Source organism: Hetaerina americana, unplaced genomic scaffold (genome assembly GCF_022747635.1).
Source record: "Hetaerina americana unplaced genomic scaffold, ioHetAmer1.1.p SCAF_5, whole genome shotgun sequence".
In the NCBI taxonomy this organism is placed as follows: domain Eukaryota; kingdom Metazoa; phylum Arthropoda; class Insecta; order Odonata; family Calopterygidae; genus Hetaerina; species Hetaerina americana.
This window is the reverse complement of record NW_027287095.1, coordinates 95,386,689-95,414,203: the sequence shown is the minus strand read 5'-3', so window position 1 is coordinate 95,414,203 and position 27,515 is coordinate 95,386,689. Positions and strand designations below refer to the sequence as shown.

General features: G+C 47.0%; 1 protein-coding gene across 1 annotated transcript in view; it reads left to right on the top strand.

Annotated features, from left to right (window-relative positions):
* The first annotated feature begins 873 nt into the window (after positions 1–873).
* Gld (Glucose dehydrogenase) overlaps positions 874–27,515 on the top strand; it is a 60,715-nt gene continuing 34,073 nt past the window's right edge. Inside the window, exon 1 of the mRNA XM_071591989.1 lies at positions 874–1,019. The gene's annotated coding sequence lies outside the window, so the exon portion shown is untranslated. The remainder of the gene's footprint in view (positions 1,020–27,515) is intronic.

Below are 27,515 nucleotides of genomic sequence, written 5' to 3'. Positions count from 1 at the left end.
AATTGTCATTCCCGTTTTATATCGCTCCAATCGCTTTTATGTATCGCTATCCTGCACGGATGCTCGCAAGAAAGAAAAAATTAAAACTTGACATTTAGAAAAATATTAAGAACAATTTTAGCTTTGCAAAATTATAATGTAACCGCTTGAACTCGACTAGAAGCGAAAGAAACAAATAATATTTAAGGTATGCAAGAAATAAGGCCGTTGTAGTAGGTGAAAAAATAGTTTTCATTTTTCATTAAACTAATTAATAAAATCCGGGTAACTTAGTTTTAGTGCCAATATACCCATCGAAAGCATTCATTCCAATAATCGGCTACTCCCAGAAAAAAATATTTGGATTGCTGTAAAAATAATAGCGTTATTCACAGTAGATGGATCCAAGGGAAGAAAAATAGGTCCTCGACATTAGGACTTAGAGCATTAATCCCAGGTACCACTACGTCAATTGATAGGGTTATACTTTCTAAAAATGATGTGTACCCCACAGAGGGTATACTTTTTGACTGGAGGCGCAGCTGCTTGTACCTCACCTGGACCACTGCGATCGCTGTCTAAGCTTTGACTAAATTTCGCCGCTGCATTGGCTTCGATGGGTGGCGCCGCCGCAAAGGTCCCCGCGCGCCTTCGAGGGGACCCTCCCCAGAGGCTCTCTCCTTGACTTCGGGAACCCCCTCCCCCCCACTTCGTCTCCCCTGGTTGTGCTCCCCCTGGGGGCGCCTCCCACGGTCTCCCCCCTCCCTCCGCGCACGCATCTTCCGGCGACCTCCCCTTCCCGCCCCGTCTCCCCCTCCCCTCTCCGCCGCCTCCTTTTCAGCGTCCTCCGCGGTCCCTCCGCGCTCACTTCACCGCCGTCCTCCGACGCCCTCTGACGCGCACCTCCCCTCGCCAGGCGACGAACCGAGAGAGCTGAACGAGCGAGTCGCGTGGAAAGGCCACACTCGAGCGCGTCGCGTGCCACCCGGAGACGAGAAGCGCCGGAGGACATCCCGACCGAAGAAAGAGAGAGAGAGAAGGTCAGTACCCGCCGGCGGTGGTGGTCCTCTCTGCATGTAGGCTTGTGATTCCCTCCCGTCTTCGTGACCGATGATTTTCTCTCTCGTGTGTGTGCGCGTGTGTGTCTCCCTGCTCTCATCATGTTCGTTTACTTCGTCAAGAGCTTTTATCGCGCCGTCTTGAAAGTAAGTACCTACTCATAAATGCCTCTACGGTTTATCCTTTCCCCGGAGCTTGTGACGGCGCCTCCGGCTTCCCTCCGATGGACGAGTGCAGTGCAAGGGGAGGAAGCTGTTGACCTCCACTGGGAAAAGGCACTCGCGGTGGTGACTGAGTTGGGGCGAGTGGAGTCGAAAGGGGTGGGAGAGGCGCGGGGCGATTCGGATTCGAAAGGGATCTCTCTCTCTTTCTCTGTGTGCTGCGAGGGGGGGGGGAGGTGAGTGGGTGATGGTTTGGCGACGGTCGAAAGGCTCATCAAACGGCTTTCGGCCCTGGGGCCTTTTTGCATATTTCGCAATCCTATCGTCATGGTAACGTCATACTCACCAAGATGGGTTTTTTTCATGCCAACGTCCTTGGTCTTCGAGGAACAAATTCTCAGCTATTACGCGAGTACATTAATCAATTATGCCGAAAGTCCCATGACTTTCTTTCGCGTCCCATGCTGCGGCGGCCGCTGCATGCAAATCAACGTACAAACCCTGACGAACGATGAAGAGACCTTCCGCACCGGAATAAAATCACTGCAGCAGTGCGAAAAGCCTTTGGTCGTTCGAGACGGCAGGGCGCCTGGGCAGGCGCGAAAGCGGCCCATCGGGCGATTGGGATGGCGCGGCGAGGCCTCCCTCCCGCTGGGGGTGGCAGTGAGGCTGGAGGCCAAAATTAACGGAAGGCATTCATTCCTCTCTTTGACCGAGGTTTGTCGCTCCAGTTGTGTCTCCGAGGCTCTCTTGGCTGGGCACCGGCGTGTGCCGACGCATTTCCGCGGAAACCACTGAACCATTGGGGCGAACTCTTGGAGAATTGTGCCCGCACGAGTTCCCCAGATGTGCACTTCTTGTCTCAAGAGAGTAAGACGTTAATCTCCGAAGCCAATCGAACGATAGATAGAGTGACTCAATGAAATCGTGCGTGAAACTATTTTACAGCGCATTTATTTGTGAAAGTTCCCCGCAATTCCCTGGACCCTATTGCCCCTAAAATTTAAGATTTAGTATACGTTGGCGCATACATAACGCGGATTCTACAGACAATGCAGGCTTTTTTGAACAATTCGGACTGCTCCTTGGTGAACATTGGCATTATTACCGTGGTAACTACGTCTTTATGTGACCGAAAACTTTAACAGTCGAATTCGTCTAACTAGCGATTATGAAACTTATTTTTGGTTTAACCGTTGGTCAGAGGTCTTTTTGACAGGACTTTCCAAATCCGGATATATGTGTTTCTTTGGTCAACGAGTTCTTCCCCTGCCGGTTCTTCTTGGGATTTCATCGCTCCCGAGGAGCGCTTTCTTCAGGCGAATCCAACACGAATCCGCCCAGAGAGCGCGGATTCACCCGCTCGAGGAGTAGTATTCCCTGGACGTTCCTTCCCCCGTGCGCTTCTTCATCGACGACCACGTGTCGGAATAGATTTCCCGGCGGGCGACGTCGAGGCGAGGGGTCTTCCGCCTTCACGGAAAGGGCAACTCTGGGTCACTCAACAGTGTCTATCCTCAGAACGGGATATATCCTCCCTTTGACCCCTGGTGGCGAAGGGGACGAGGGAGTGCGGATTGTGCCCGTCGTTAATTTTCGAGAGGGTTTGATGGCGAATGAGCACGCGACGTGTCCTGGAGGACGAGTCGGTCGGCCAAAGGCGTGCTCGCGTCTTTCAAGCAAAAGTGCGTGAATCGTGAATGAACGCAAGTGATTTGTAGGAATAGAATACGTGAACAGTAGACAGAAAGGGAAGTCGAGTACTGCAGACGGGAGGGTGAGGGAAAGAGGGGGGAATTCGAAGGAGAAAGGGTAAGCGGATTCTTGATTGGCGATGAAATATCAAGGAGAGTGGGAAAGAGAGGGGGGAGGGGGTGGCATGGAAGGGGGAGGAGAAGAATAGCCAATTTGGGAGGGAGGTGGAGAAAATGCAGAGCTACAGAAAGAATTGTAATAATATATGATATGGGCTTAAGGGTGAGTATTTAATGCCATGCTAGGCAAGACTTGCTATTACAGCAATGCAATGTGGCACCTTGGTAAACCTAGTCCAACCCGGTGGATTATTGATGATAATAATTTTATAGGGTTATTAATCATCATGAAATGTGCATATGAGAAAATGTACGCTTGTATTTTCAAAATTAAATTAAAATTTTCTCAAAAAATATTCCCTTAATATAAGCGACACTTCTCAAAGCGATAAATGCTCTCCTTTATTGTCATCTATTGGTTGTTTATACAAGTACCCAAGTGATGCAACAGTACGGTGTAATAATCGGGTGTAAAATTAGGGTGTAAAAATCATTCACCTTGACTGGGATTCGAACCCGGATCCCTCGATGTCCGGCCGAGTGCTATAGCAAGTTAAGCTATCGAGGCGTCCTCTTTAACTTTAATTATTTTTCAAATTTAAAGTCGACTTTAACCTCGTGGACTGTGGCCCGTCGCGCACAACTTCGGATGACATTGACACTGTACGTACGGTATTTCGTCACGACAGCTTTTTCCTTAAAAGCTCCCCAAAAAAAATTTCATTGTTCGGACATCGGGGGATCCGGGTTCGAATCCCGGTCAAGATGAATGATTTTTACTTTCTGACATTGTTGCATTGAAATACATATTAGCGGATGACTCCGTTCAAAGTTACTGCCGGTATCTCCTGTAGTTTCTTGGAAGTTACCCAAATGATAACACGTTCGAACGATTAACTTGTCGACTTTGGGCTGAGTTCAATCGAATCCGATTGGCGGAACCGCGAGGGTGTGGATCTCTACCCCGGCGTGGATGGGACGGGCTGTGCTGGGGACGGCACCCGCATCCAGTGTTTCTCTCTCCAGATGGGCGCGCTGGTGGGCGCGGGAAGCAAGCGAGAGTCTTATCGCATAAACAATGTCCTCTCGAGGGGAATCCCGCGGTGCCGATGGTCCGGGCGGCCGAAACCGCGCGCCCGATGCGCGGGTGTCGTGGTGCTTGCGGAGGGAGGAGGGGTCGCCTGTCAAGGGTCGTCGCGGCCTCCCTCTCATCCATCGAGGGCGTCCTCACACCCTCGGTGGCGTCACACTTCGGCCGACTCATCAAGCCACATATACGTCTGTACACTGCCCCGCAGGACGTGTGGCAGGGGGTGTTTACTCACCAGACACGCTACATCAACACAATATTCCGCAAGCCGCCGAAAGGGCGTTTGGCAGGGGGTGATAGGACATCGCCCATGAAGTATAGAGTGCTACTACGTACAATACCAACAAAAACATACTGTGTGATGCAAGCCCACACAGACGTATGCATTCATGCGAAACTATTTTTAATTTACACACATGCAAATACATGTAAAAACAACTAATATTCACAAGTACATGCACTTACGAAAGCACTAGATGTCTACGCAGCGTTTAATCTTGTCCTCGCTTGTAACAACATCGAATATGTATTTGTCATTATTATGATTCCTGATTGTCCGGTGAAAGAGCGAATATTTAATTCTATCCTTCTGTACTGGAATCTATCTCCCTTTTCCTTGTGGTCTGATCCACCTAAATAGTGTAGGGGCATAATGATACCTTTAGTGTCATTGTTAAACTCGCCTGTTCTGAACCTTTCTGAAAGTTTAAGCCTCGCTTGTTCTCTTCGCATTCCAAGCGGCTCCAAGCCTATGTCTTCCTCTATAAGGCCTGTTACACTCGTCTTATTATCGTGACATTTTTTGACGATTCTGGAGGATTTGATGCGTGCATTCGACCGGGTCCAAGGTGTTCGTTACCTTGTAACTTGTTCATTTGAGTGTTTATTTGTATTTCTGTTCAAATAAGTTTAGCCTACTTTTAAAAGACCTAGCCATTTGAAAATTGCAAAATATTGGCAGCTTTAGCGCTAAATCCTACAAGGTATGGCAAAATTTCGTGTGGGATTTTTGGTGAGACTCCACCGGGGTTGAAGAAAACAGTATTCTCATAAGAATGTGTGAGAAGTGTTACGGAGAAAACCTAAATTGCCCGTTAGTTTTATACTGATTTGAATGTTATAATTCGTTATTATTGACATACGGTCGCGGGAAATATCTTATTTTACGCATGAAACACTGATTATTTTAATTCTGCTTATGGATTATCTTATTTACGCATTAGTACCACGTCCTAGATAATTCAGATTTAAGTGAAACGTGTCTAGAGACAAAAAAAGCAGTGGATAAAGGATAATGTAGGCAATGTAAGGTCATGGTCATTGCACATTGCTCTTTGGCGGTGGGGCGAGAGTGACCTCGGCCGGCCAAAAGAGAGGCGAGTGCCGCCTTCACTTGCCCTCCCTGAATGCCCCCAGGAGAAGGGCGTGGGGCACACCCGACGACCGTCACGCGGAACACGCCGAGCGCCGACCGCGTGCGCTTCATCGAAATTCGATTCGATCGCTCGAAGGGTTCGATAGTTCGCTAAGTGATGGATTTGTGGTATTCCAATCCTTATAACCGTTGTAATTCATGCCGCATTGGAAATTAATTAAGTAATCCTTGATAATATCGTAATCATTAACGAACTCAGTGTAAACAATTGAAATTTAACGCGATATATATATTTGTTTAATCACGTCCGTATGATCCAATAGCATTTTATAGCATTCGTGAATTTTATGTTCGTTGAGGTTTAATTTCCGTAATAAACACGCTAATGGCGTCCTGTCTTTTAATGATGTGGCCAGATAACGTGTTTGTTTGAGGTTGTTTACTGTTTCCCGATTCCAAAACCAACTGCGGTTCGGTTTCCCTCGCTATGCAGCGTGCCGCGTTGAGGTTGAGGGCCGGAAAGGGGACTTGGACCTAATGGGCGTTCTCACCACCGATTCGCCCCGCTCCCGACTTGCGGAATATTCACCCCGGTCGTCACATTCGGCAGTGGGCACAAAAAGATCCCGACGCTCCGGCCATATCCGGGCACGAGCGGCGGACTTAGCTGACGGATCGGCAATTTCTTTACGGATTTCTGCCCGTAGCGCGGGTGGCATGCGAAGGGATTACGACGAGGGTTGGAGAGGTTTTTAAAGGCAGTCAGGTGGGCAATGGAAGCAAGAGCCTTCCGAGTACATTAGCACCCGCTCTTTATGGCTCAAGAGGGAGTGAATTGCCTAGCGTCGTGTTCTCGGTCGTTAAATCAGTCAATGAAAACGTTAGGAAAGGCTCCCTGCCTCGTCCACCGCTCGGTGAGGACTTGGAATCGAATTTGCTCTGGGTTCGAATGAGGAAAGAGGGAGCGGCCATTTGGTAGACCGACCCAATGTTGGCGAATGTCTCGCGAAGGGAGAGGGGAGACTCCGGGCAGGCTGGTGGGACGAAGAATTGTTTTCAAACGTCGTAAGAAAAATCACCAGGCATTCATTGTGAATGTGTATCGCGTTGGCAGCGATGAAAAATCTTGGATGCATCACATTTTGGTTTACGATGAAAGATCGATGCAAGGGGAGAAAGGAGGTTTTACATCCACGCATCTTTTCACTACCCAAATATTAGTTGGATCAGTGCCTCATTCATATCGCATAGACACACAACCCCTTATCTTCACGCTTAAATATTTGCAATATTTTACTTTGTTTTAAAATCAACTTTAAAAGCTTCAAATTAGTTAAATAAATGGTCACTATAATGAATGACTTCTCATTAGTACCATTTTCTAAAGCTTTTCCAAAAGAAATCAGCAAAAAAACATAGATTCAACGTATATGAAGTAATATTTTTACCAGAAGTCAAGAAATCTTTAAAAAATATTAGAGAAGTTTTCTGGCAGTGCCGTTAGTCTTCCGGGTTCGTCCGGAAAATAAGTGTACTGAGCTCAGGAAAAAAAATGATTGCACTTTTACATATCTTAAGCTAATATTCCTCAAAATAGGACCCTTGTGAGTCGATACACTTGTTCCAGCGGCGTTCCCATTCCTGGAACGCTCCCGCGAAGGCATCATCGGGAACCTCTCGAAGACTCGTCGTCGACTTCTTCTCTGCCCTCCACGAACATCTTGTGCCACCGAAAGATCATGTTTCTGGACATGGCTGACTCCCCGTAAGCCTGGTTAATCATACCGACAGTTTCGGTAGACGATTTCCCAAGCTTTACCGCAAATTTGATGGAATAACGCTGCTCCAAAAACTTCGGCATCGCGTTCCGTGACGTGGGTCGAGCGTGGAGGTTCGCGTTAACAGAGCTCCTCACTCCACACCACAGCTCAGAGCCGACTGCCTTTTTCAGCGTCGCTTGCCAACATATCCCCCTCCAATCGCAGCCCGTCAGAGCGGTGCTGGGCGCGCCCAGCCCAGGAGTCAGTACACTTATTTTCCGGACGAACCCTGTAAAATGCATGTTTTCTTATAATATACGAGTCCAAGAAAAATAATTGTTTATCCAATATCAACTATTATTTTTCGGGAAGAACTGGCCATTCGTCTTTTAGCTTCTAACAAAATTTTATCTCGATTTGAAAATCGAATCAATTTATAAAAAAATATGCGATGACTCGCCGCCCATGTCACCGGTCAATATCCCTCTTGATGTACGCGGCATCCGCAATACCGTCGCAAAGGTTAAGGCTCGATTACCACAAAAATAGATTCACTCTCGTCCATATGCAAGATGAGCCAGATGTAATGCTCACGTTGCGCGTAACTCATAGTGACTCAATCGTATAACGAGCTAACGATGATCTAGAGAGCTGGAGGCAGGCGCTGATGTCTCTTTGCCGAGGTTAAGATTTAAGATATACCGAGTTGTAACCCCTTCCGCTCCGCTGAGGAGAGCACCGTTTGAGCTGATCCATCAGTGTCGGCGTCAGGTTTGGATTGCGATGTCGCACCTGAACGGCAGTGAAAATGTTGCTCCGTGGCGAACACCGAAGGAAAATGACGATGCCCAGTCTGTGAAGGGGAATGTGATTGTCCCAAGCAAAACAACTTGAAAATTAATGCCAATGTTTTCCGATAATTAGTATGACGTCACATGCGTTGAAATTTGCGACGATATTCACGATGGGGTATGTCAGATCTAGAGCCAGGTAAGGTTTCCGTAAGGCAAGGTTACCGTGTGGCATTTATCCAACTTTCACTAGGTATGTGTACACATAAATATAAGGATGAAAATGAGTGACGTTTTTAAATAGTACATGAAGTTAAAATCTCTTTTCTCGAACAGAAAACGCGATAAACGGAAAAGTACCTTTCGAAGAAGGCTGTGAATACGAATTCCACTGAGAAAACTGGAATTTTGTGTTTCTAGGTGAATAGCACCAAAATATATGATCAGATTAGAAGGCTATCATAGGTGGAGGTAGAGATTGGAATGAGGGAGAGGAGTGTCCAATAAAAGGGATGTATTGAAAAACGAAATTAAACTTGATGTACGGAGCAAAATCGTCGGTGAAAAGTAGATGGAAAGACAAGATAGATTGAGAGATAACGAGCCCATGGATTATAGAAGCGATTTCAAAGGAGAACGAAAAGGAAAAACGAGGAGGAATGAGGATTACTTGGTGGTGAAATAAGTTGTGGACTCACACGAAGAAACTTCGGCGATGAAATAGAAATAAAAAATCAGGAATTTCATTGGCAGGGTTATATTGGATGCATATTTTAAAAACTCTAAAATATCTATTAAAAATTAACAAAAAAAAACAATCTCATGTTCGAGCTTGAACTAGTATTAATTGACGAAACCTGGAGATATAGGGGTATGGTGGAAAAAGTGTATTGGAAAAACATATGTTCGAGCCAAGTGGCGCCTATGGAAGAAGCAGGTGAACTGGAAAAACACATTATCGGACTCCTTGACCACATGTTATTTGCAATGGCATATTTTGTTTCATTGCATGAGCATATCAATTTTTGAAAGATATTATAGTTGCGTAAAAATTAATACTATCTATGATAAATGCTATTTATGTTTATGATGACCCTCCCGGTGAATGGCAGCCAGCGGAAAATGAACGAATGAAAGGAGACACGGAAGTGATCCCGTCCTCAACTTCACGTGGGTAAATATATCTGGCGAGACGGTTCAGACGCCTTGCAAAGAGAATGGGAAGGAGAATGCCGATGGTTACCCATTATATTCTCGCTAATTTAGTTGAATTAATCTAAATTCAAGTGTAGCTTTGGAAGCTGGTACTTCGCAGAAAGTGGTCCATCGCCGGCAATCACTCGAGGGATCCGCGATTCGATCTCGAAAGTCTGAAAGCATTACGTGGGTGGATGTGTACATGTAAGAAGTGTTTCCTCGTTCGCTAGTGGCTCCCATGTGGTCGAAGGAGCGGTATACCCTGGATGTGCGGCTCACGGACAAATACTTATTGGTTGGTCGGCCCCCCGATTGGCGGACAGCACCTCGCGTTGTTGTTTTGCTGGAGATTCGAGCTGGACATTGGAATCCCCGAGGTCTTCCAGGAGTTGCGCTAATTGTGTGCGCCAACGGCGTATTTTTTCCCATATTAAGAACGTGCGCGTAAGTGCCGCTCGTGTGCTCAACTCGGTTGCCTCCGAGTCCCTTGTACGCGTGGCGTGCCCCCGCATCATCGCGCGAGGCACCTTCATCACGTAGAATCAAAATGAATGCTTTTGCGGCAGGAATCTCAGATTTCAATTAGGCTCCAGTTAGCCGCGGAGTTAAATCATCCGTTTTTAAGCCCAGAGGTGAGCATCCGTTCCTAAGACATGCGATGAAGTGCATTTGTAATCCCAGGCCATTTCTGAGCGCCGGTCATGGGCGTGCAAACTGCTCGGCATTTTTGCAAATCCTCTCCACGTTGGACATTTTCCTCTGGACAACGGTCTTTGTGACGTATACTTTTTCCTTCTCCTTGTTTCTAATTTGGCGTTATTTCATTTGGTGCTTGAGGAAGATAAGAGGATAATCATTACACTGGCCATGATGGATTAATAGACCGCTGGACTCGTTCTCACTCTTTCTACATTCGATGAGCGGTCGGAGAGAAATCCGCGAATCATTTCTTCCCACTATTTCCGCGTTCAGGCAGCTTATCTCACGATTTGGATTTCGCCATTACGCGGACAGATTTCTCGAAAGGCGAGAACATCTCTTTGAGCTCTAATTGAAGTTTTTAGGATCCGTATTGGTTTCTTGTCCCTGATAATTACAATATTCAAATATGATGACGAATATCAGCGTTTCACGCGATGCATCTTTTACTGATGAAGAGGCCAATGTTAGATGTTAAGTTGTGGTGGTCGAGTATTACCATAACTTTGTTCACCACGGTGCTCTGTGAGGGTCAGATTCGCAGGGAATCTAGAGAAATAGGTCGATGATTTTCAAGCCTTGTTTGATTCCTGCTTTTGAGGAGGAAGCGACACTGAAAACTAAGGGGGGGGGGCGATAACTACTCTGTTCCATTGGCTAAGATCCATTCGGGGAGGGACGATGCACGGAATGTGCGTTTGTGTGTGTTTGGGGGCTCTATTCGCAAGGATATCGGACGAATGTTTCATAATATGTAAACCTTGACACCGTAAGGAAGGTAAGGTAAAACTTCGTGGAAGTTTTGTATATCCATAGAATTAAAATTCTGTGCAAAGGTACGTCCTCACTTTCGTTTGATGAATCTTGTAATGGAGGTGACCCTAATTCAAGTCGGGCTCTGACGTGAGTAATGGAGAAGAGATATTAAGCGTAGGGCCGCTTTCCATCTCATCGCGTCGACCGCCGGGGCGAGAGGAGTGCGAACGCGTGCCCCCCCCCCCCGTTCCCCCATCCGCGACCCCCCTCCCCCTCTCGGCCCTCTGAGAGTGCTAGTGTCTGAGCGAAGAAGTCTCGGGGATCGTTACTGTACGTGGCTCTACCGTCAGTGGCGCCCCCGCAAGTGGGCTCCGCACATGTGCGTGGACGAAAGCTCCCGGAATCCTGGATGAATGTCGTCTCTCGCACCGGAAGTCCCCAACCTCGGGAAATTGCCGGACAAGAAGGTCTCTCCTCCCGGGGAAGACGTGTCTCAAAGCCTGCTAGTCAGATATTTGTAGTGACAATTTAAAGACCAAGAGCGATAAATTAACGCTGTAATGCCAAGGGCGGTGCTTGATTAACCTTCCCTCAAGAGTAGGAACGGCGACCCACAAGCTGAGGCCACACGTGACCCGGTCAGTCCCGAAGATACGTATGCAATCGCTGCGAGACCGGTTCATTTCGGCTCAATTTATCGACACTCATTACGAAAAAACAACGGTTTTAGGACTCCTCCGCTGACAAGGAGAAAAGATTTGAGGTCGCTACCGCCGCCGGGCGGAGTTTAATGCCGTGATTACGAGTAAGGGGATCGAAGTCTCACCGCCGGTCGGTGTGACTCATTTTAGGGGGGCCGGAGTTTTATCAATAACCGGAAGTTTAGTGTGTCTGAAAATTCTCGCACTCTTAGTGCCCTATTTGTCATACAATGGCGAGAAGTCTAATACAAGACGAGATGCATTGTACGCGGGAGCTACTTCAGAAATAGCTAATTGATAAATTTATCATTCATTCGGTAAAAATGATTGCCCAAATACCAAATTATCATGAGTAGAATTTTTAATGGACGCAGTGGGGATCTGTGACCCCTTCTTAGAAGAGGAAATATAGGCAATCATTCGTTGTCAAGCAACGAAAACAGATCAGTCAAAACAAAATATAATCAGGTGGCATTACATGTAAATTTTATGGTTGATCCTATAAAAATTTCTTTAAGGAAATTTTCTGTTCGTTTGTGTTAAATAGGACGTGAGATTGAAGATTCCCGGCGGTCATAATCTGCTGAAGTCCGCAGATCGATGAAAGGAACAATGAAAAGAAGTTCGTTAAAGATTGGTGACAAATTACCGTACACATTGAATACATATAATACGTCTATCGCGAAACTCCGCATCAATATGAGAGGACTACGGGAAAATAACGTTAAGATTTTCGCAAATGCTGAAAGCATACCTGTATTTTGCATTTTAAATATCATATATGTTAGAGGGAGACAATATTTGGTGGGTGTCCACATCTCTCTTGACGTATGTCGAATAGAAAGTTTTGTTTCGCAAAGCCTCCTGAAACATTCCAATTTGAAGAATAGATTTTGTCGTGTACAATTTATTTCGCATTCATCCGAGAACAGCACTTTGCCCTTTACATCGGGCTTTTAGCTATGATATAACAGTAGAAACATTGTCCAACACCCAAGCCCTAGATGTAGAAAAATCCACCAAGGCGGGGATAGAACCCGCGACCTGTGGGCTGGCAGGCAACCCGCCGCCACCGGGGCCGGCAATGCTGCCACGTATTAGATATCAGTATAATGCTTTAATTTTTCAAAGTTGATTTTATTTGCGCAAAATCACAAAAATGTAACAAAAGAGAGATCGATATGTATGCTGATGAAATAAAACATTTGAGAATAAAATGAACAGTAAAAGGAACTTAAGAAACATTAGGGAATGATGTCCACACGAAAGAGATAATAGCGGTCATGGAAGAGCAAAGGAAATAGGCACGAAAGAAGAGGAGACAGTCGAACATAATAAGGACAGAATAGAGAAGCAAAGGAATGAGAAGCAAACTGAATGGACCGAGGAAAGGTGTGGAGATGTTGGGGAAAATGGGAGGTGAACCGAAAGCATCCAATGACGGTTAACGACTTCGAGAGATAAAATTGGAGGAGTAATGATTGGCGGAGAGGAGTTTGCATTGAGATGGACAGAATGTAAAGAAGAACTGTAAGCATGAAACTTGGGAAATTACGTCCTGGAAAAAGAGCAAAGAGCTCCAGATGAAGAAGAAATAGGACAAATCGCGACCACAAAGGCAATTGATCGAGGAGTGAAAGGTTAGCAAAGCACCAGGGTCGTATCTCAGGTAGGAGAAGAGAGTTCGGGGCAAGGAGGCACTTGATGTAGACAATAGAAAGTTAACATGTAAAGGAGTCAGCTCAAATATGAAATATATCGAAAAAAAATTCCATGAACTCTGGCATTGTACTGAGTAGAGACATGGGCCATCCTAGAAAAAGGAAAAAAGGATATTATACAGCAACAATCTCAGAGAGTGAAAATTCGCCTTTTTTATACTCTGAAATTGTTACATTGAAATGCATATTGGCGGATGACTCCGTTAAAAGTTACTGCCGCGGCATCTCCCGCTGTAGTTTCTCGGAGGGATATTATAGTTGTTGAAATTTCTTTACCCACGGAGGAGGGGCAGTCGGAAGTGAAATAGCGGGGCATCGTTAAAACAGGGAAATGCTTTAATTGTCATGAAGATATATCTTTAGTTACTGGTCAAGGGATAGCCTTAATGTAAGGGTTATTTATGTGTAATATATGCATTTCTCACGACAGGCAGCGTTGTATCTTATCGAGTTGAGCGTCGTAAACCGCCCTTCGGGTTGATTATTGTGGTCGGTTCTCACAAATCACCCGAAACAATTATGAGAATTCCGTAAAGCGGGCCGCGCGCGCATTGTAATATTTCTCGCGCATAAATTACATTGCGCTATTCTGAGTTTTTCGACGGATTAACTTCCTAATGAGCGATCCTCAAGGCCCGGACACACACACACTCATCTGTGCACTACTGTGAGTGCCCCGCGTCGTTGCCTGACAACGCTGAGGTGCGAAGTGGCGTTGCCCTGCCCAGATTTTGTTCTAAAGTGCTCCGTATACACACACTTGCTAGTGGGCCTTTCTGGCTATTCTTAAGAACCTGGTGCTGAACATAGCATATATTCCTTCATAATCTTCTTCCCTTAAACAGAGGTTCTTTTATTGCATGTCTCCAATTGAATGGCACTAATAAAGCTTTCAAGTAGAGGCGAAACCATTTTTACAGTCGTGAAATTAACAGCTCCCTGTCGTATTTCAACGTATCGCTAAATATGCCATCCACGCCAGCGGTTTCTTCAATTATTTCAAATGTCACTGGTTTTACATTCTCAATTTTTCTTATCTCAAAATTCTCAGGATAATTGTCTAGTTATGATATATTTGACAAATTTGGACATTAGGTGCCGTAATTACACAGTTATCAACACACTCTTTCCAACAACCACTTACTTCGTATCGCACCTATTCCTTTGCCCGAATTACTTATCTCAAAAACAGCTTAATTTCCGTCGACATTATTCTATATTTTCTCAAATTCTGCCAATTATGCCCGGTCCTTATTTTCTTTCGCAACAGTTTTGCATTCATTTTGTGATTTTTTATTCTTCGAGTGCAAAATTTCTTCAACAGTACTTCATCTATTTCAAATTGTCTTTTAGCACATCCAATAATCACATCTTTCAAAGTTTTCCTAAGCCTAAATCACTTGCATTTTCATGTTTAATGCACGTGTTCCTTTTCACCTGAATCGAACAGTTTCTCTTCAATCCTGCAACATACTACATCCTTACATGTATGTATTGCAGCTCTTACTATGATTAGACTCTTAAGTGTTTCCACATTCTTGTCTAGTTGTCGGCCCATTCTCCCCCAGGGGACAGGCGAAATTGTGCTCCTTCCCTCATCCACCATCGTGTTCTTCAATAGCTCCCTCGTCGTATACGAATATAAGGCGATTGTGGTAGATTCACCACTTTCTCACGGAACAAATGGACAGATATGTAGTCTGCTTAAACCATGTTTTCATGTGGGATGCAATATTTCCAAGCACATCCTAAATAAGCAACCCTTAGCTATTCACTCGGAGGGTCATCAACCGACCCTACAGAGGCTTCCATTTTTATACCAATCCTACCGCTCATGATCTCCACAACTTACAGGGTTCGTCCGGAAAATAAGTGTACTGATTTTTTCCCGCCGCTCCAGGCGCGCCCAGCACCGCTCTGACGGGCTGCGATTGGAGGGGGGTATGTTGGCAAGCGACGCTGAAAAAGGCAGTCGGCTCTGAGCTGTGGTGTAGTGAGGAGCTCTGTTAACGCGAACCTCCACGCTCAACCCACGTCACGGAACGCGATGCCGAAGTTTTTGGAGCAGCGTTATTCCATCAAATTTGCGGTAAAGCTTGGGAAATCGTCTACCGAAACTGTCGGTATGATTAACCAGGCTTACGGGGAGTCAGCCATGTCCAGAAACATGATCTTTCGGTGGGACAAGATGTTCGTGGAGGGCAGAGAAGAGGTCGACGACGAACCACGGCCTGGACGCCCATCAACGACACTCACCGACGAAAATGTGCGAAAAGTTCGCGATATACTGAACTCTGATCGTCGTCTTAGTGTTCGGATGAGAGCAGAGCAGTGTTCTGTGCTCGACAGCCTTCGAAAACGAGTCGCCCGCGTCTGGCCAGCGATCAAAAACATCTGGCGGCTGCATCACGACAATGCGCCGTCTCACACCGCGCTTGTCGTGTCGGACTTCTTGGCCAAGCACGGCGTGGCAACGCTGCCGCACTCGCCCTAACAGCCCGGACTTAGCACCACCGGACTTCTTTCTGTTCCCGAAGATAAAGAGGAGTTTGAAAGGAACGCGATACGGGACTTTGGACGCCGTCAAAGAGGCCGTGACGACGTGTCTTCGAGAGGTTTCCGATGATGCCTTCGCGGGAGCGTTTTAGGAATGGGAACGCCGCTGGAACAAGTGTATCGACTCACAAGGGTCCTATTTTGAGGAATATTAGCTTAAGATATGTAAAAGTGTGATAAATTTTTTTTCCTGAGCTCAGTACACTTATTTTCCGGACGAACCCTGTATTCTACTTCCTGCATTCTATCCCCGTTTACCTCATCACCGTTAACCAAAGCGGTGCCTTTGATTTCTAGACAACCTTGAGCACACACTGTCGCGCTAACTCACTCCCACCCTCAGCCAAAAGGTCCATAATGTACCTGAAATTGGAATGACATCATACTGTGGTAAATAGATGAATTAAGTTCGATGGATAATTGTAAATTGAGCTCTTTGAGCATTTTAACTCCCTTGTCATACTCAACGTGTTTATGGACGCATCCGAGGCCTAACGGCAGCATCTAATATCATGCCCCGGAGGATCATGGGTCCCGTCGTGTGAGGTGGGGGAGGGGAGGAATCCGACGCGAAGGAGAGCATCATGAGCAATCGCCCTCCCGCCCGGGGCCGCACGGAGGGTGCCTCGGAAGCACCTTGTTCAATGAATGTGCGAGATGTCGAAGTAGGAGTGCGGAAAACTTATGCCTGAAATGTTAAGTGAAGGCCTGAGTTGTTCCGGCAAAATTTTAAACGTTGTGTATATGACATTTAGGAGGTGATATTCCTTGGATTATGAAAACTTGTAGAGCTCGTGTCTCATTATTAATACATTAAAATTAATTTTTTTGAATCTGGAAAGTCTCATGTGAATGGTGGGGCGGCCGCACGCGAGGTTCTTGCCCCCGGCGGCGCCAGGTCCGTTTCCGGAGGCCGAAGAGTGGCTCCTTAAGAGACGCCCGTCCCTCCCCGCGGCCTCGCTCCGTTGGCCGGGGGATTTCGCGGGCTCGGCACTCGCGCCGCGAATGCGTAGCGAATCGATACGCAAGTTCATCGGGGAGGGGTTAAGGTTTTGTTCACAAATCGAGGAGCATCGTCACATTTTCCAAGGAGACGAATGAGTTTGAGCCGAGTGCTTGGTCGTCCAGGCGAATTATGCGATTATGATTGAAGGAGTAAGTGAGCACCGAGAGCAGGGCAGCACCGTCCCCCTCCTCCCCCACCTGCCGACCAGGGCATCGACTGCCTGAACGGCTCGCTGGTCGCGAGAGTGGTGTTTTGCCCTCGGGAATGTTGCCGAGGATAACCTAATAAATGATTATGCAGAAAAGGTTTTCGGTGTCACTTTGTGAAAGTTGATTATTAGTCAATGAAGTATCCTAGGCTGGTGCGCTGAAGTGGACCATTTTAATGGTTTCGTTCATTTTTATTTCCTTTTCCGCATAACAAATTACTAATTTATTACGTGAATTTAACCTTTTTTGAATTAAGTCTTTCTCCAGCATGTATACAAATTTGCAAGTTATTTGATAGTTCCTTAACGAATAACTTTCCCTTTTCCCTTCCTCTCTCATATCGTCCCTTACTATTCGCCCTTCCCACCTGGTGCTTGCACCCCCTGCCACACGCATTTTTGGTTAAAGGTTTTGGGGTATTTAATTCGATGTCGATCCGAAAATGTTTTCGTTGCGAAATTAAAGAGTTTGGTGAATGAACATTAGAATCAACCTTCGTCTTCTCGTTAATATCCATGCGTATCTTCTCTCTATATTTCATGAAGCTTCGTACTGGTATATTTTGAGTTGGTGAATAATAGTTCTGTTCGTTAAGGGGCGGGGGGCACCCTGAGGGTACAGGGTGTCGCCCGCCAGCTACGTGAGTGGCGCCCTCTCGCCGATGAAGGCGCCCGGGGACGGTCAGCAATGATGCCACCCGTTTTGATTTAGAAATTATAGGGAGCCGATATCGCCGAAGACTACATACTTCCACCATTGCAGAAGTAATTACGCCATTTTTGACTTTTCGTTTCCATTCCCAATCTGATTCTTGGACCCCAAGTTTCTATTTTTTATTAAACTCCACAAGATTTTGGGTTGTGCGTCCATTTAGGGTTCGTTGCCTCCTCGAATAATGTTTCATCTTGAAATCGTCGAGTCCCCTTTTCGTGTTCACTTGTTGTCGGGGTGATCGGCGTTATCGAAGGATACGTATTCCCTTACACCCTGGACTCCTAATTCTCCGGATAACCTTTCCCCATTCCCCAGCAAGCACTTGCCGACGAGCTCGATTGGCGCTGGAGCGTGATGACATTGGCGGAGCGGTTTTTCGGACAATGATTTACGCACGGGAGTTATCTGACTTTCTTCATGACAGGAATTATCGCGGCAACTTTTGGAAGGATTCCCAAGATTTGTGCGATATTTTTTCAATTCTTTGATTGAAAGATCTTTTCGATTTTAATTCACGGGTGACTTTATTCATCGATGGAAAACTCTTTGATGGCGTTTAGATTTTGTTTAGGTTTTCTGGTGGGTTGCCAACAGTGGCGGCGGAAAAACGATTCGGGGCGCCAATCATGGATCCGCCAGTTTCTGGTGCCGTCACTGCCGGTGGGTTTACGATATGTATTGGAGACCATGGGGGAGTTTTGGAGTCGTGCAGTTGTGGTTTTGTTGTTCGCGTGGAAGAAGAAACTGAAGTGTAAATAGAGGCACTTGACCGCTCGCTCTCCTATAAACACCTCTCGAGGGAATATTTATTATTATTATTAGGTAATCTACCGGTTAAGGTAGGTTTTTGGATGGACACAACTACCAACAAATATTTTATTACTCCTAACTAAACACAGAATCCATCATCCTACTCTACATCAGGTCCCTCTTCAGATCTGAGTACTTTCTTCCTCCCTTCATCCCGCCCAACATCCCTATCCTGTTCATTCCCTTTCCTCGTTTGCCTAACATTCTCCCCTCAATTACAGTCTTCAACATCCCGCTGCCGGTCAATACCCCCTTCATCCACTTTTCCTGCCTCCATAGGATTGCTCCCAACAAACCACTCTCTTCGCCCGCCATACCCAGTACTTCCTCGTTTGTTTTCTTCTCGGTCCATTTTACCTTCTCCATTCTTCTCTACACCCACATTTCAAAAGCCTCCAGTCTACGTCTATCCTCCTGCTTCAATGACCACGTTTCCGCGCCGTACATAGCTACGCTCCATATCCAAGTTTTTACGAGTCTTTTCTTAACATTTTTACTCAACGTCCCTGTCATCAACTCCCTCCTCCTTGTGAAAGCCTCTTTGCCTAGCGCAATTCTTCTCATTACGTCCCTACTACTTTGACAGTGTTGGTCCAAAACACTACCGAGATACGTATACTGTTCTACCTGCTCTAGTTTTTGCCCTCCTACTTTAATGTTAAGCTTAGCCTTTTTCTTTCTAGAAAATCGAATAACCTTTGTTTTATTAATATTGATTCTCATTCCATACCTGTCGCACTGAATTTCCAATTCACTCAGCAATGCTTGCAGCCCCTTGGCTGACTGACAAACTAAAGCTTGGTCATCGGCAAACCTAACTGATTTTACGGATTCCCCGCCCACTTTCATTCCTATCTCCAGTTCTTCCCATGCTTCCTTAATCATTTCCTCTGCATACAGGTTGAACAGCAACGGTGATAATGGGCAACCCTGCCTTACACCTCTTCCTAACACTGCCCATCCGGACTCCCCGTTCCCCACTCGCACCTGAGCAATCTGAGACATGTACAGGTTGCGGATTAGCCTCCTTTCCCTCCAATCTATGCCTATTTTCTGCAGAATACTCATTAGTGTTTCCCTATTCACTCAATCAAACGCTTTTTCGAAATCTACGAAACAGGCAAATACCTATTGGTTGTGTTCTATATTCCTCTCGATTAATAATCTCATTACCGCAATGGCATCACGCGTACCTCTCCCCTTCCTAACCCCTAACAAATCATCCGCTAAGTTATCATTTGCCCTAATCTCTATGCTTTTGTTTATGATCCTGAGAACAACTTTAGCTGCGTGGGATATATCAAACTCATCGTCCTGTACTCCTCCCATGATGTAGCCTTTGAGTTTTTCGGAATAGGAACTAAAACTGATCTCACAGTCTTCCGGCCAGATTCCTTCCTCATAAATACTACGGATCAGCCCATATAGCCTCTTCCTCCCACATTTTCCTAAACATTTCAATAGTTCCGCAGGAATATTATCCACCCCCACGGCCTTATTTAGTTTATTCGAGGGAATATATTACAGTTAAAAACATTTTTCACAATTTTTATTATTTTTCTCATTTTTAATTATTTTTACCATTTTCAATTATTCATTTTCCTTTTCTTGTAGTGCTATTTTCATTTTTAGGTGAGCACTTATTTATTCATTAACAGTCAAAAATGACCCGCGAAACGGCTCATGGATGAGCTAAGGAATGAAAGGTACGACGTACACAATGCTCAACATGCTGAGGCAGGCTGTGTTCGATTACTCGCTTCCATCGCCTCGTAGTGTTACGCCTAGTTTTAAGTTTCGAGAGTAGGGCAGGTTAAAGAGTGCATTTGTTGCAGCCTCGGTTCGGAGGAATTCTCTTGATTTCTCATGAAATCTGGTTTAGCAGGGAACAGGTGCACTTCCTGGATATTGGTCTGAGCCAGCTCATGCGCAGGAGCGTAAGAATTACTCTGAATATTTCCAAGGAACGTTTTCCAAGCAATCGTGTATTCGTACCAAATGGGTGTATTCGGACCCGAGTGCGAATGGCGGCATGCGAGGGGCGGAGTGCGGACGTCGGAGGCTGGCCGGAGGGAGTCCCGCGCTTGCCTCGTGGGATGAGGGGGGGGAGCGAATTTCGCCTCCCTGACCGAAGGGGAGAGGAGTTGAGTTTGCACGTGAAGCGGGATGGGGGGGGGTCCTGTGGGCCGGGATGGAGTGAAGCACCCCCCCCCTGCCGTAGTGACAAAGGAACGGAAGTGATGGGCCAGTGGAGGAAGGTTGAACGTTGCCGAAAGCGGACGAAATTCGCTTGTCATTTGTTCGTTGGTCCAGGGGGGGAGAGGGGCTGGACTCGAGAGAGAGAGAGAGAGAGAGAGAGAGAGGGAGCGGTATATTCGATTAAAATATTTGATGCAAACGATGAGTGGAATGAGAGGGAGACGAGGCATTGCCTCAATAATGAGAATTTCTTTGCGGGGTCGAAGGGTAGGGAGAGGGGTTCGAGGAATGTGTCCCTCCCCCCCTGTGAGAGATCGGAGACGGGAAGGGGGGGGAAGGATGAGAGTCCATGGCTCAAGCGGAGATGCGCACCCGTGCGATCTCTTTAGAAAGGAAAAACAAATGCCGGGGGAAAGGCGTAAAACCAAAACGAATTTCTCATTCGCCGCCCCCACCCCACCCCCCCGCCAGTGAGACCCACGCATGTTGCGCAACGGCCGAAAACAAAGAAACAAAAGCGAAACGGGAAGCGCTCTCGCTCCTCTCGTTCCCTCGCGCGCCCATTGCTCAATCCGCGCGTCCCCCGAATCCACCTACTCACCCTCCCCCTCCTCTCGCACCCTATGGGGTCCATTACCACGCGGACCCCGCGCCTTCGTTCTCCGCCATGCTTGGTCGGGCTGGCGGGCGGAGGCATTCAGGAGCCAGAGGGCGCGTGCCTCCGGCCACGCCTTTGCCGGCCAATGCCTCGCCCGCACGCGTCGCGGGAGCAGCCGCAGTTCCCGGCAAATCGACCGCAGTGCTGGGCACACGAGATCTGAACTCCAGCACTGATTTTCGTGTGGTCTTCGCGCCAACGACGTCATCGTGCCTTATATGGAGCAATCACGTGACCACACGCAAGCTCCCTTGTCATACAGTGGTGCGGCAACGTGACTTTCTTTTTTGAAAGCGTTTTGCGTTTGAAAAGAGGATGTAATGTTGCCGCACCCTGTAGTTCGGGATTCCCGGCTGGAGACCAAGGGAGAGGGAGTCCAGAGCACACCTTCGGGGGGGGGGGGGTGCTTCCTGGAATTCTGGCATGCAATGCCACGAAATGTAAACCTTCCAAAGAAACCGAGGGCGGCGTCCCTTCAGTATCAGGCACCACCCTCCCACGAGAGGCTGACGGGATGACTGCAACTGTCGTGGCAAATATATCATAACACAATCGAGTTGCTGAAATCCGTCTGGTGATGCTTTCAGACATTTTCATAATCGTCCTGTTCGCTGGCGAACTCCCCTCGCTCCCATCTCACTGCGTGGGTTTTCGACATAATTCATTCCGAAACATGTTGGATGCTCTTCCTCGTCGGGAGAAAGAGAAAGGGGAGCATCGGCGGGGGAGAAAGGCCGGGGCGCGTACGCACGCACGCGGTTCACTCGAGGGAGGGCATCGGTGGTGCAGGGGGGGGTGTTTGGTGCTTGATTAATTTGTCGCTTCGGGAAAGCGGGTGGACCGAGTCGCCGAATGCATGATTCGGCAGGGTCCTGCTTGGTTCCGCTTTCCTCTGCTGGGCTGGAGACGAGAGTGCATGGAGTGGACGACTCCTGGAGTGGACGACTCCTGGAGTGGACGACTCCTGGAGTGAACCCGCCGGCTCGAAGTGCTCTCCACGCGCGACGTTTCCAGTCCACAATCTCCCGAGGAATTCGAGAAATAGCGGCGACTCCCCACCACGCGACGATCGCCAAAGCGGCCTGCCGCGTGCGGCCCGCGCGCCTGCTTCTCCTCGGCCATCCGACAGTTGGCTCCACTCCAGCAATGGGATGACCACAGCACCGCTCACCGACACTCTCCTCCCTTCCGCCGTCGTTGTACGTATTTCATCGGCTTCTCTACCGTTTATCACGCATATCGATGAATGACTAGCTGGCGGCCAAGAAATACACTGTGTAGCCCTAACAGCAAGGTAAAACGAGAAAAAACGGCGCGGGCGGCGAAATGTATGTCTCATAAAAATCGGTACCCCCCGCTTGAAAGAATATCGTTAAGTCACGCGTTTTGGACAAATTTTGAAATAATATTACTTTAACGTAATACGCAAGCGTTAAATTTTAATTTTTTCGATATTAAATGATAGTATCTCTCGTCGTTGGGTAATTACCTTCATGATTCCTTCCATAAAATGTTATCCTATCGCAATGATGCGTGGGAGAATAAAAGAGTAACCGTTCGCGACTGCATTCAAGCAATTCACGACTGAAAGCGTTTCCTTACGTTCATTCCGGCCCCGTGCAATCTCGTATTTCCGCTCGCTCGTCGTATCAACCGACATTCGGTGGACGAGTGAGTGAGTGTTCAACTGCCGAGCAAGTTGATTCGAGCGTAAGTCTGCCGGAGTCTTTCGATTAATGCTTTGACTTAGCATAAGTTGTGGATTGGAGATCGGATGGCCATCTGGTAACCCGTACACCACTCCCGCGCTTTCTCACGATGTCCAGATCTTCCCGAAAAACAACGGGCGGCTTACAGGGAATTAGAATCCGGCTTCTGTTCTCATTGCCGGCTCAAATGTGCGACTCTTCCACCGCCGAAGTTTAGTTTGAAAAGGCTTCAACCCTACGGAAGCATGAAAAGCGACCGCCTGGTCATCTAATGAAGTTTTGAAACCATTAAATGCTTCATTTGCGAATAGAGGTTACTTACGATGAATTGAAACATCTTCGCATTATCAGTTTATGCTTTCAACCGAAGGCTTGTAGATAATTTTACTCCAAGACGAACAATTGGCGCTCACTCGTGACTGAAGTGATATAAACCTCGGACGAATCGAATTGTTTCCCAAATGATGAAGTGTGGGAACGGATATATAGAACATTATAGCCTTTGAACATTCCGCGAAATATTTTATGACGCCGCAATGTATATTACTTTTTGTGTTCCAAAATCCAATTCAAAGTCGCTTACAAACGACCCAAGCAGCCAGAAACTTTGAGAACAAGAACAAATCGATGGGTCATAAATATTTGGTAATTATTTTAATGAGTGCAATTCTTCTCGTTGCGCCTAATAGCTACGGAATATTAATATAAATAAAATTGCGTGAGCGTCCCCATGATAACCAAATGAGTCTTACTGCCACAAATTCCATTTGATAAATCCCCCCGAGGACACCGTTAAAACAAACACCAAAATTCTTCCATCACCGAGATTTATGCCCAGACTCCTGTGCTCAGCTTTCAGAATGTTCAACCACCAAGAAGAAGATTTACTGTTACAATCAAATGGAATAGCGTCCGATGGTCCACGAATCCTTAGCGACAAGAAAGAGCTTTCGGTGTGTGGCCGCCGTTCGCCGCTCTCGGCGCATTCCGACTCCGGTCGAGTCCACCCCGTCCGCCCGACGGCGCGAATGTCACGGGGCGACAAACCGCCCCGGCAGCCCCGGTGCCCTGCTGCCCTCGGAGCCGGTGAGCATCCCCGCCACTTGGTTCGCTGCGCTCTGTTACACTTGCCCACTTCGGGGAGCGGTGGATTCAAGGTCAAGGCCTCTACCGGGCGCGAAGCGGGCTGCCTGCCATCCATCATCCGCTCACTTCTCGCCGGCGAAGTGCCCAGGACGGGTCAAGCGTGGAAAATTAATGCTGCGGGAACTCGTCGCGAGAGGATCAGAACTAAACACAGTCATACAGCATTTTCGAAAATCGCCCAAACTCGCAGCTGCCTCATAAAACACTCTTAAGACTTTGCGTTCTTGAAATCTTCAGAAGAATTCTGATCTCTGAATTCAGAATAAGGCTCTAAGCACGAACATAATTGCGAAATATCTAGAATATAGGATTATATTGCTCTGCACATCCTCCATGGGGGCCTTCGGAGCCGTTGGCCGTTTTGAGTCCTCCGTGGGGCGTTGCGAGCGGTAGACCGGAGTGTCCGGATTTCGAGTACGATCGCGCAAATTCCGTGAAAACTCGGATTCAAGGTTGCGTCAGGGCGGGAGGCGATTGAGAGGGGAAAGGGGGAGGGGAGGGGGAGGTCTCCGGCCGGCCACCACCCTTCTTGCATCAGAAACCAGAATCAGGTGTCGGTGGCTGAGGGAAATTAATGGTCGAGTACACACACAAATGCCGAGATTCTTGACCATCTAACGGGTTGCATTTTGACGTTACGTGGACATTAAATTGTTTATGGTTTATGTGTTGGCTCCAGTGAAGGGGAGAGTGACTGCCTTCACGGTTGCAGGCCTCACCACCGATCGTTGCGCTGCTCCGAGGGGCGAACACCACAGAGAAGGCGGCCGCCGACCGCGCACCACGCCCAGCGGAACCCCGATGTTCGCGGGAGCGCGCACTTAGGGGATTGATTCGCACACTGCTCTAGTTTCAAGAGCGAGCGGTGCCTCTGGCGACTCATTCTAAGCTTCGTGACGGCATTGCGTTGCTTAATCGACGAGTTGCGAGAGATCGATTGTCACATGCGGATAATTTTTATTTATTTATTTATTTATTTTATTTTAAAACAGTATTCACATACTGCAGTAGAGCCAATTTACAGTGAAAAATAAAGCAGAAACTTGAAAGAGAACAAAATATGAGGCGTATTCATAAAGTGAGGGCCGTTTGCTTATATTTAAATAATGGCGCTTCAGAACACAGTTTTATTCCCGCAGCGCCATCTACTGATTCATTGAGAAGCTATAGTAGCATTTGTTTTGTTTCAGAAGTCGTTTGCTTGTCCGTGCATGCCAACAGTCATGTCCGCGACAATCGTCGATCCCGCCAGCTGTGAAGTGCGTTTTGTCATGCGATTCTTGGGATTGTCGGCTGCTGAAATTCATCGGGAGTTATGCCTAGTTTATGGACCAACAGTTATGAGTGAAGGAAAGGTTAGACAATGGTACCGTGCTCGTACGATGACAGCATAACAATAACTGAAAGAGAACCGAACATGGGCAGGGGAAATATTTAATTTGTTGACAGGTGGGATGAAGCTTGTGTTGTGTGAGGCATTGTTGCATGATAAATAAAAAGGATCGACAGTGTGATCGGCTTCAATATCAATAAGAACACCCAAGTAGTCTTTCTTGATCTACAAAGGGCTTTTGACAAGGTCTGGCATACTGGGCTGATACAGAAACTGCTCCAAACTGACATATCCATCTACCTTACCAAAATCATCCACTCCTTTCTCTCAAACCGCACGTTCTTTGTAGCCCTTAACAACGCCAAATCAACCACCCGGTCCATATCTGCAGGCGTTCCTCAAGGATCAATCCTGTCACCCGTCCTGTTCAACCTGTATATCAACGACCTTCCCTCACACCCAAACACCGAAAGCTACCTCTACGCGGACGACTCAGCTATAGCGTCAACTTCCTTCGATCCAAACCACGCCGCGAAAAACGTCCAAGAATACCTTAATACCATAGCCGAGTGGATGACCGATTGGAAATTAAAAATCAACCCCAGCAAATGTATTAACGTTAACTACGCTAGAAAATTGAAGAAACCCAACATCACCCCTATCTACTACGGCAGGGAAAAAATCCCCCTGGCATCATCGGCTAAATTCCTTGGTGTACACCTGGACAGGAAACTGAACTGGCAAACTAACACCCAATACGCGCTCAACAAAGCAAATGCGGCTGTTTTTTCCATCTATCCCCTAATTAAACGCACCAGTCCACTCCGCCTCCACACCAAAGTCCTCCTTTTCAAATCAATGATACGACCCATCTTAACATACGGTTACCCAGCCTGGGGCTCAATAAAACAAACCAAACTGAAAAAAATGTCACAATTCCAAAACAGTACCCTAAGAACCCTGACAAACGCCCCGTGGTTCATAAGAAACGTTGACATCCACAAGGACCTAAACATACCGGAGTTATCAATACATCTAAGCAACATAGCAAAGTCATTCGAGGCAGCGTTAGGGAATACTGGTAACCCTTTACTAGAAACTCTATGGAATTACTCAGACAACCCCCATTTCAAATATAAACGAGCTAAAGCCTGTGTAAATGAGCAGCCATAGCATCTAAATATAACGCTGCAATAAACTACAATAATGGATACTCTATAAAGAAACTTCGCCCTTTAATCACCTATATCCTTCAACCGTTCATCAGCACAGCTGGAAACCGGTTAAAAATACGCCTTCGGCGCAGTACTAAATGCGTGGTGGTGGGGAGTGAGTGTAGTCCTTCACTAACACTGGAAAGGTACACGTTCGTCACTTACACTTCTGTTCGTTATTATATCCTATGTGCACATTGTACAACCACTGCAGCTGAAGGGGTGGACGTTGTCGCCCCGAAGCAGTTTCATTCGATAGGGCAAACGCCCAGACAAAATGGGTTCTGGTCTGGTTAGGGAGTGAATTTAGAAGGGAGGAGAGGCGAAATAGTAAAGATGAGCGCTTGGTGAGAGATGTCCTAGGAATATGAAGAGATGGAGTAGGGAGGGAGTGGGTGCGGGTGGATCGAGTTGGTATCCTGAAGTTGAAGAGAGAGAGAGAGAGAGAGAGCAGTTCAGGGCAATCAATAGTCGAGTTTAGCGTGCTGTGGAGGAGTTTTAAATCAGCTTCAAGTCTGCGGTTTTGGGGACTAGAAATGGATAAAGAAGACAGAACAGCATTTGAGAGGACCCATTGTGGAAATGTGGGATTCGGTGTTATGGCATCAGGGATCACCTCACCAGCGATCCGTGATCCTAACAGTCGGGAACGATGCGTTTGAACAATTTGAACTGTTCAATTCTTTCACCCGTCCCGCCTTGCCCCTGAGGCTGGTGACCTCAAAGCCCTCGAGTAGCGGCTCAGAGAGCGAAGGGTTCAAATCGAGCATCTGTGTCCTTCAAATTTGAAGAAGTGCGTGGAATTGCGAGTGTCCCGCAATGCAGGAATTGCACAGCGGAAAAGTCTTTCGCCTTGAC